Source organism: Belonocnema kinseyi, chromosome 9, assembly GCF_010883055.1.
Source record: "Belonocnema kinseyi isolate 2016_QV_RU_SX_M_011 chromosome 9, B_treatae_v1, whole genome shotgun sequence".
In the NCBI taxonomy this organism is placed as follows: Eukaryota; Metazoa; Arthropoda; class Insecta; order Hymenoptera; family Cynipidae; genus Belonocnema; species Belonocnema kinseyi.
This window is the reverse complement of record NC_046665.1, coordinates 92,834,340-92,844,042: the sequence shown is the minus strand read 5'-3', so window position 1 is coordinate 92,844,042 and position 9,703 is coordinate 92,834,340. Positions and strand designations below refer to the sequence as shown.

The 9,703-nt window shown below is 25.2% G+C and overlaps 1 long non-coding RNA gene across 1 annotated transcript; it reads right to left on the bottom strand.

Annotated features, from left to right (window-relative positions):
* Window positions 1–2,636: 2,636 nt before the first annotated feature.
* LOC117179963 lies at window positions 2,637–9,225 on the bottom strand. Its single transcript, XR_004467976.1, has 3 exons — window positions 7,296–9,225; window positions 7,081–7,197; window positions 2,637–2,821 (listed from the first exon to the last, which is right to left on the bottom strand). It is a non-coding gene; the product is annotated as an uncharacterized LOC117179963 (long non-coding RNA).
* Window positions 9,226–9,703: the final 478 nt, after the last annotated feature.

Genomic DNA, 9,703 nt, shown 5'->3' with positions numbered 1-9,703 from the left:
AACTGTTTTCAGTTGCATTTTCAGCACACAAACACAACACAAATGTTTATTTGTAACTGAAACATGTTGATTTTTAATCAGATAGCTGCAGTTTTCAAAGAAAAATATTACATTTTTACCAAAAGAGACGTATTTTTAAATCAAAAAAACGTATTTTTTACAAGAGTTTAATTTTTAAATACATAAAATTTTTAAGTTTATAAACAAAAAGATTGTGTAAAATATATTCAGCTATCAATTCAAAAAGAAGAATTAAAAGAAAATTTCTTTTTTAATCCAAGTAATAAAATTATCGACAAATATATTAATTTTTAAATATAAAATTGAATTTTCAACAAAAGGCATAAATTTCCAATCAAATAGTTGAATCCTCCAACATCAAGATTAATGCTCTACGAGAAAAAAATTTTTTTCGAGAAAATAAAACAATTTTATTTTAAAATTTTGGATTTTCAAGCGAAAAGGGTGAATTACCTACAAAGCGGGTGATTTTTTAACCCAAACTTATGATTTTTGAACCGAAAAGTTATTTCATACCAAAAAGATGAATTTGCATAAAAAGTTTAATTCTTAACCAAAATAGTTCAATTGATATCACAAATATGGATTTTTGACAAAAAATTTAATTTCCAACCAAATGGTTTAACTTTCTACCAAATTGTTAAATGGACAACCAAGCAAGAATAATTTAGAACCAAATAGTTGCATTTTTAATTAAAAAAGGTGTATTTTTAAACCAAATAGAATAATTTTCAAACGGAATAAAATAATTTTTAAAAAAATATCTGAATTTTCAACTAGAAAAGATCAGCAATGGAAAAGTTCCATTTTTAGTTAAAAGCATTAATTATTAACAAAATAAAGAAATTTTTTAACGAAATAGTTACATTTTCATCATATGAGAAGATTTTTCAAAAACGTGTTAAATAGAACTTAACAAAAGAAACATCCCTGAAGATGATTTTTTACCCCGGAAGATTGATTTTCGAAAAATGAAATAATTAAATTTAGACCAAAACGGTGAATTTGAAAAATAGGAATTGTTAATAAATTAGTACAAGCTGCAATCAAGTATGTGAATAGTTAACTAAGAAAGATAAACCTTTGACTGAATAATTAAATTTTAATCAAAAACATTAATTTTCCAGCAAGAAAACTAATGTCTTACCAAAAAAACATGCATTTTTTAACCCAAGAACACGGTTTTTTAACCAATTAAATTACTTTTTAACAAAAATGTTAAATCTTAAAAGCACAAGGATAAATTATGTTTAAAGGGTGGAGTTTTCAACCAGAAAATACGATTTTCGATCCAAAAACATTCTTTTAGTTCAAAACGTTAATTTTTCATTAAAATATTTTAAATATTGTTTAGAAAGACATTTTTTTATCTTTTATATAAACTGATTTTTTTCTTTTAGTCGTTATTGAATGTTTTATGCACACAATATTTATTACTTCACTATAAATTATATACACATGTTTAGGCGTATATTTTAAATTGTGTATTGGTATAATGTTATTAAAATTTTGTAATCAGAATCTTATCAAACTTTCATTTTAAAATTATTAGAAAAACTGAGTGTTCCATTTTGAATTTATGAGTTCGAATTCAACTTAATATTTTATATTTTTTAAATTTAATTTTTCTTTACTTGAGACTCATTTTGACATTGTAAACTTCAGATTACGTATAATCTGAATAAAATTGATAATACCTTAACACATTTGGGTTTTTATTAAAAAACATGATATTATAACATTTCAAAGAAGATTCACAACTTTTGTTAAATTTTAGGCTAAGTTGGCTTATAGACCGAAAATAGGCATTTTTGGTACAAATCAGTAGATTTCAATGATAATTTTGTTATTGTACAATTTTAGGTTCAGCTAGCAATTTCCACCAACAATATCAATATAGATTTCCAATTTTTTTTAAATTTCACAACAATTTAAGGTTTTGTTTACGTTTTCGTCGCAAATCGGTTATTTTAAACAAAATTCATTAAATTATAAAGATGATCTACAATTTGGAACATTTTATTGTTATTCCATGTTAGTATTTTACGTTTCAAATTATTTATATTTTTAATAAAAATCATACAGTTTTTCGGATTATAATTCAGAATAATTTATTTCACAAGTTTTGTACGATTTTTGTTTTTGTTTGCTTTTTACGCTGTAAATTGGTATATATTTTAAAAGAGATTCTTAAATATTATTGCAATGATTTTAGGTTATGTTACCATTTTTCACTGGGAATTGTGGTAATTTTGAAAAAAAATCATCAGACTTTAAAAATCAAACTGACAAGTTTAAACTATTTTAGGTTATGTCAGTGTTTTTTTGCGGGAAATATAATTTTTAAACAAAAGTCATTGGATTTATAAATCAAACTTACAAGTTTAAACAATTTTAGGTTATGTTAGTGTTTTTTTTAGTAAAATAGTATTCTGGAACAAAAATGCTTGCTTTTATTTTTATCACTTTAAATAAAAAAATAATGTAAAATAGAATAATTTTGTATTGATATTCATTTTATATATCAATTGAAAAATTGCGTGAGAAAAACAAAAATAATTTCGCGAAGGCATTCTATAAAATTTTGTGGTGCTAGGGTCATAAAATCACAACGCTTTTTTTATTTTATTTGTTTATTTTAAATAATATTAATTAAAAAAATGCAACATATTTCAATATTCAGCGCAGCGTATAATTTTTTTTATTTTCCATGACCTGAAGATCTGTAAAAAAATAGGTTTCTCTCTGCATCACACGAATGTTTAAGTATCTTTTGAATGGCATATCGTACTGCTTGAACCTGCAAGCAACAAACATTTTTTGTTACATTTTTTGTATTTTGAACTATATTCTTGAAAAAAAAATTTCCAAGCGAATGATGAGATACTTATTTTAATTAATTAAAAGTGTGTATATTCTACTACACTGTCAGACATTTTTGTAGGAATTTCACATATTGTAGAAAATTCTTTTACAGTTCAGGAATTTTCAGTTACTGTAACTGAAAATTTGAAGATGTCAAAAAATTCATCGGTTCATTAATTTAAATATAAAGCACGTGTACAAAATATTTCATTTTTTATAGATAAAATTCGCATGTAATTTTTTCGTAAAAAAATTTGATTTTCAATCAGGAAATATGAATTTTCAGCAAAAAAATTAATGTGTGCCAAAATAGTTCAACATTTTATCAAGGAATGGGATTTTCAACTAAAATATGAATGTCGAAGAATAAAAAATGATTTCTTAACACAGTGGCTCAATCAAAATTTTTTTTTAAAGAAGTATGAAATTTCTAGTAAAAGACATAAATTTTTAAATAAAATAACAAAAAAATTTAAACAAGAAATTAAATTGTCATCCGCAAAAGATTTATATTTTACTTTTCGACCTCATAATGTAAGTTGAGTTTTTGATAAAAAAGGATAACTTTTTTGATAAACTTGTTGAATTTTTATTTTATACATTTAGATTTTCATCCAAGAAAGATGCCATTCCTACTGAAATATATGAATTTTTAAATTAATAAACAAATCATCAAAAAAAATTGTTGAATTTTCATCCTAAAAAGATTTCAGTTTGAATTTTTAACATAAAAATATGAGTTTTAGATGAAAAAGAAATTTTCTATGAGAAATAAGTTGCATTTTCTATACAAAAAATATAAATTTTTAACAAAAAAGTGGAATTTTTAACAACAGAAAAAGACTTTTTAACAATATTATTGAGTTTTAAAGCAAAACGTTGCATTTTTATTGACGAAAGATATGCAATTTATAGTCAAATAGATAAAATATTAAAATAAATAGACAAATTTTCAAAAAATAGTTGAATTTTTACTCAAAAAAGATTTGGGTTTGACTTTTGAGCATAATAAATTAGTTATAATTTAGAAAGAAATTTTCTGTGAGAATAGTTCCACTTTCTATCCAAAAATATGATATTTCTACAATATATTGAAATTTTTAACAAACAAAAAAAGACTTTTCAACAATATTCTTTGTTTGCAAAATAAAGTGTTGCATTATTATCCAATGAAGATATACAATTTTTAGAAAAAAGATCAACTTTTAAAATAAAAAGACAAATTTTCGAAAAACAGTTGATTTAAAAAAATAAGTTAATTTTCCAGGAAACTAGTTAAATTTCCAATCCAAAAAGAAGAATTTTCATCACAAAAATTTAATTTTCGGCCAAAAAGGATATCTTTTCAACAAAATTGTTAAATTTTAAAACAAACAATAAAATTTATAACTGGAAAGTTGATCTTCTAGAGGAAGGAAATTAAAAAAATAAATATAAATACAAGACAAACAAATTATTAACAAGAATATTATACCGGGTTTACCGCAAAACTTTATTTTTAATTTTCTCTTATTTCCCACTGACGAATTTGTTGGAATTATTAAGAAGCAAAGTACATTTTTTTGTATGCAAAATTATATTTAGAATTTCCGCAAGCAAAATAGAGTTTAATAAGTATTTACCTTAAGAAAAAAAACATTTTTGTACATTTTATTCAAAATCCTCAATTTTATCGAAATCAAGTGGAAAATCAACGATTCTCTTTAAAATTAACCATACAATATGAATAAGACGTCCCCTTTTCAAATATCGTTCCCACAAGCTTGTTTTATAGGGTCTCAAAAAACCATAAATGAAGAAATGTGTTTTGCGAAATTTTGGCGCTAATTATAATTTTCTTGTGGTTTTTTTATAAAAATTGTTTCTTGTGCATAAAATACCACTTTATTTTGATAATGAAATGTGTACGTAAATGTTTTGAATAATTTATTATTGTTTTTAGTTATTTTATCATAGAATAGAGTTAGATAGTCACGGTGTTAAAAAAAAAATTCCACCTTTTGGTCAATTTTTAATTAGGGAAAGGTAATAGTTTAATAATGATAACAATCATGATTGTTTGCACAATTTATTATTATTGTTATGGACGTTCTGTCAAAACAATGCTGGAAAATTTCAGTTAAAAAAAATTGTACTTTTTGTGTAAATTTTATTTAAAATGATTAAAATAATTATTCAGAGTCAAGAAAATCAATTTTTTAAACAATTTATTATTATTAATAATAGAGTTAAGTAATAATTATTTCAAGTTGACAAAAGTTATTGTTTAAACAATTTATTAAAATTGTTTATAATGTTTTCTTTGCTTGATAGTAGAATGTTCAGGTTTTTTCGGAAATTTTCAACTGATAATAGTTCTAAACAATATTACATTATTTAAACAAATTTTTCAATTGAATTTCACTAATTATCACCTTGATAAAGTGAAAAGGACAAGAATGTAAAAATTTTAGAAGAAAGGCACCTATTAGACATTGATATAGTTGAAGATAGTCGTGAGCAACAATAATTTCTTTAAACAATTATTTTTGATAAATATAATGAATTATTAAGTCACTCTTAATAAAAGACAGACGAGCAGTTGGAAATGTCGGAAAAAACGCAACATTCTACCCCCAAGCAAAGAGAATATTATTAAGAGTGATAATAAATTGTTTAAACAATAATGTTTGTTAACTCGAAATAATTACTACATAAATGCAATTGAAAATTGGACAAAAAGTGAATTTTTTACTGCAATTTTCGAGCATTATTCTGAGAGATTATCATTACCAATAATAATAAATTGTTTAAGCAATTATTATTTTTAAAATGATTGATCTAATACCTCTTTCTAATTGAAAATTGGACTAAAAGTTAAAACTGTTTGAAAACCTGGGACTTTCCAACTCTATTATATGATAAAATGGCTAAAAACTAGTAAATTGTTTAAAAAATTCATATAAACATCATATTATCCCCTTGAAATATTATTTTATGTACAAAAAACAATTTTATTAAAAAGCGGCACAAAAATTATAATCAGCGCCAAAATCTCGTAAAACCCATTTTTTCACTTGTCGTGTTTTTTTGGAATCCTATAATACAGACTTATGGTGAAAAATTATTTTTGTGTAGATTTGAATAAATTTCCGGCTTGTCTCCATAAAAATTCGAGAAAAAAAATTTTCAATGCATTTTTGGACCACCCTAGTGCGCATGAAACTGCGGAATTCTTTCAGTAACGATAACGACTTTGAAGTTTGCCACAGATATGGACTTGAAACTTATGTAATTAATTTTTTTTTAAACTAATAGTCGTATCAAAAAAATAGAACAACCCTAGATTTGTCTCCGAAAAATCTGGACGCGGTTTTTTTGTTTAAACAATTTTTTAAACAATCACATTGCCTTTTATAGTTCTGCAATTGTTATAAACAAAATAATTGTCTAATTGAAAAATGAACAAAACCATTGCACTCCTTCCGAAAATTTCTTGATGGGGGTTATTTGTTTTTAACTATTCTTTCAACAATTACGGCATTTGTTGTTTAGAATACATTTTCTGTTTGCCTTTGAATATGGATTTAAATCTTATGTAAAGAAAATAAAGACTAATAGTCGCATCCAAAAATAAAAAAAACCCTAGATTCGTCTTCGAAAATTCTTACTGAGGTTTTTTTGTTTAAACAATTTTTTAAACAATTACGTTACTTTTTATAGTTCTACAATTGTTATAAACAAAATAATTAAATTTTGCGAAGACGAAATTTTGTGTTTTTTTTATGCGATAGTTTTTTCGCAAAACGCAAACATCAAATGTACGCTGAACAACAAATGCCGTATCTTTTGCAAAAAGGGGTTAAAAAAACAGAAAAACCTGCATCGAGATATTTTCGAGAAGAATGAAATGGTTTGGTTTTTTTTCAATCCGATAATTATTTTGTTTGTAACAACTGCAGAACAATAAAAAGTAATGTATTTATTTAAAAATCGGTTTACACAAAAAAGAAAACCTATGATATATTTCGAGAAGAATCTAGGTGTGTTTTTATTTTTTTATACGACTTTTTTTTTTAATTAACTAAATAAGTATTGTGTATTCCATATGGTTGCAATTTCATTAAATTATGGTAATTTTATAGTATATGACTAATATAGGTGAAATTTTCAAAGTAAATTGAGTATTTGTTTATTAACAATTAATTGACTTACCCGGCTGTTTGGGATTTCCGCAAATTAGGTCGTCACAACAATCGTATTCAGTTAGACAGATTTGACCAGAAGCTCCCACAATTATATAATCCCCGTTCTTAACACAACCATGAACAGCTGCATTGAGAAAAACCGCACACATAAGTGCGAGAAAAATCTTAATCGAAAGACTCATTTTTAATTAAAAGTGACTACCACTTCTGCTTTGGACTCACCTTTATATTCCAATTCTCTTTTTCATTTTTAGGCACATCAGTAGGGAAAAACGAGCTTAAGTAACTTTATTTTTTTGGAACACGAAAGTCAAATTTATCTAATGGAGGAAGATAAGCCAATCAACCGGCAACACATACCAACAAGAAAGTGGGAAAAATTAAAGGAAGAAATATTTATCCAAAAATTGTTTATTGGTTCAGAAACTGTTGACAATAGGCCTAAATGAGAAGATAACAGGAACTAAATATTCAGATTTCTCTAAAGAGACATTTTTGATAGAAACTAGATTCTTAGTTTTATACCTTTTTTAGAAATGTGCATTCAATTTTTAAAATAAATCATTGAAAATTTTTTTAGTCCAGGCGTATATTTAGCTATTAAGATATTGATATTATATTATTATATTATATTAAGATATTTAACTATTTTATTAGTTAGCATAACCATTCTTTTAGTTACAATGACTATTCAGTTAATACTAGTAACTAAGAAAATGGTTGTCCCAACTAATAAAATAACTGTGCTATATCTTAAAAAACTAAATAGTTGGCACAATGAACCATTTTCACAGTTATAAAAACAATATTTGAATTATCTTGTTAATATTACGTGTAAACCAACTTTTTAACATTTTTTCATTGTTGATCATTTTTCTTGATCCAATATGTTTTTTGCTGTTGCTTTAGCTGTATAATTTAAAATAAATCAACCAATATCCTAACCCTGAAGATTCGGAAAGATAAAATTAATTATAGAATTCTTACACTCTATTAACTATATTTTTCTATCAATTTTCTATCCTTCAAGATTAATAATGTGATTAAATTATATATCAAATTTCTTTATATTCAATATGAATCAAAATTCTTTACATAATATTTGAACTTTTGGCACTATAATTTGAATTTAATGATAAATAACTAAACAAACTATTACTATTCATGGAATTCAATGAATTCCTGGAATTATTGGAATTGTCGAAATTCAAGGAATTAAGAAATTCACGAAATTCCTGGAATTCACGATATTTAAGAAATTCACAGAATTTACGGACCTTGACGAATTAATTGCATCCAACGAATTCATGGAATTCGAAAAGTTTACGGAATAACGGAATCCAAGGAACTTAGAGAATACAAAAAATACAAATCATTCAAAGAATGAACGACATTCTAAGAATTCACGGAATTCGTATAAATAACGGAATACGTGAAATTAACAGAATTCTGGAAATCTATGAAATTCAAGAATTTACGGAATTCATGGAATTCATATCACTTCAGGAATTGACAGATTTCATGGAATTCACGGATTTAAAGAAATTGACGGTGTTCGAGGTATTCAAGGAATTCATTAAATTCATGGAATTCACGAAATTCATGGACCTCACAGCATTTAAGGACTTCACGAGATTGACGGAATTCACGAGATTCATGAAATTCAATGAAATTATGGAATTATTTGGATTGTCAAAATTCAAGGAATTTAAAGAATTTCTGGAATTCACGAAATTTAAGGCATTTACGGAAATCATGGAACTCAAGGAAAATAGGGAATTTACGGAAATCACAGAATTCAAGAAATTTCGGGATTCAAATTATTCAGGAAATTCAGGGATTTCAGTGCATCCACAGTATGCAACGAATTCATGGAAATCTACGAATTCATTGAATCCAACGAATTCACGGAATGCAAGGTATTTACATCATAACGGAATTCATGGAACTTAGAGAATGCAAGAACGCAAATAATTCAAAGAATTAACGTCAGTTAAAGAATTCACGGATTTCGTATAAGGCAGGAAATACGAGGAATTCACGGAATTCTCGAAATTTATGAAATTCAAAGAATTCACGGAATTCAAGGATTTCACCAAATTCATGGAATTCAAGAAATTTATGGAATTCTTGAAATTGTCAGAATTTAAGGAATTCAAGTAATTAATGGCATTCTCGAAATTCATGAAATTCAAGGAATTCAAGGAATTTACAGAATTCGACAAATTCACGGAATTCATATAACGTCCGGAATTAAAGAATATCATGGAATTCATGAAACTCACATAATTCACGAAATTTACGAAATTGATGCAATTTAAAAGAATTCGCGAAATTCTCGCAATAATTTCTTTGAATTTTTTGAATTTTATAATTTTTGTGATTTTCTTGAGGTTTTTGGATTCCTTCAATTCCTTGGATCCATTAACTTATGTGAATTCCTTCAATTCAATGAATGTCGTAAATTTTATTAATTCCATTAATACCAACAATTTCGTGAATTTTACGAATTCCTTAAATGCCGTGAATTCCACGAATTCCATTTAATCAATAAATTTCGTGAATTTATTTTATTTCATGAATTTAGTGCATTTTATGAATTGAAATTAATCCCGAGAATTTCGTGAATT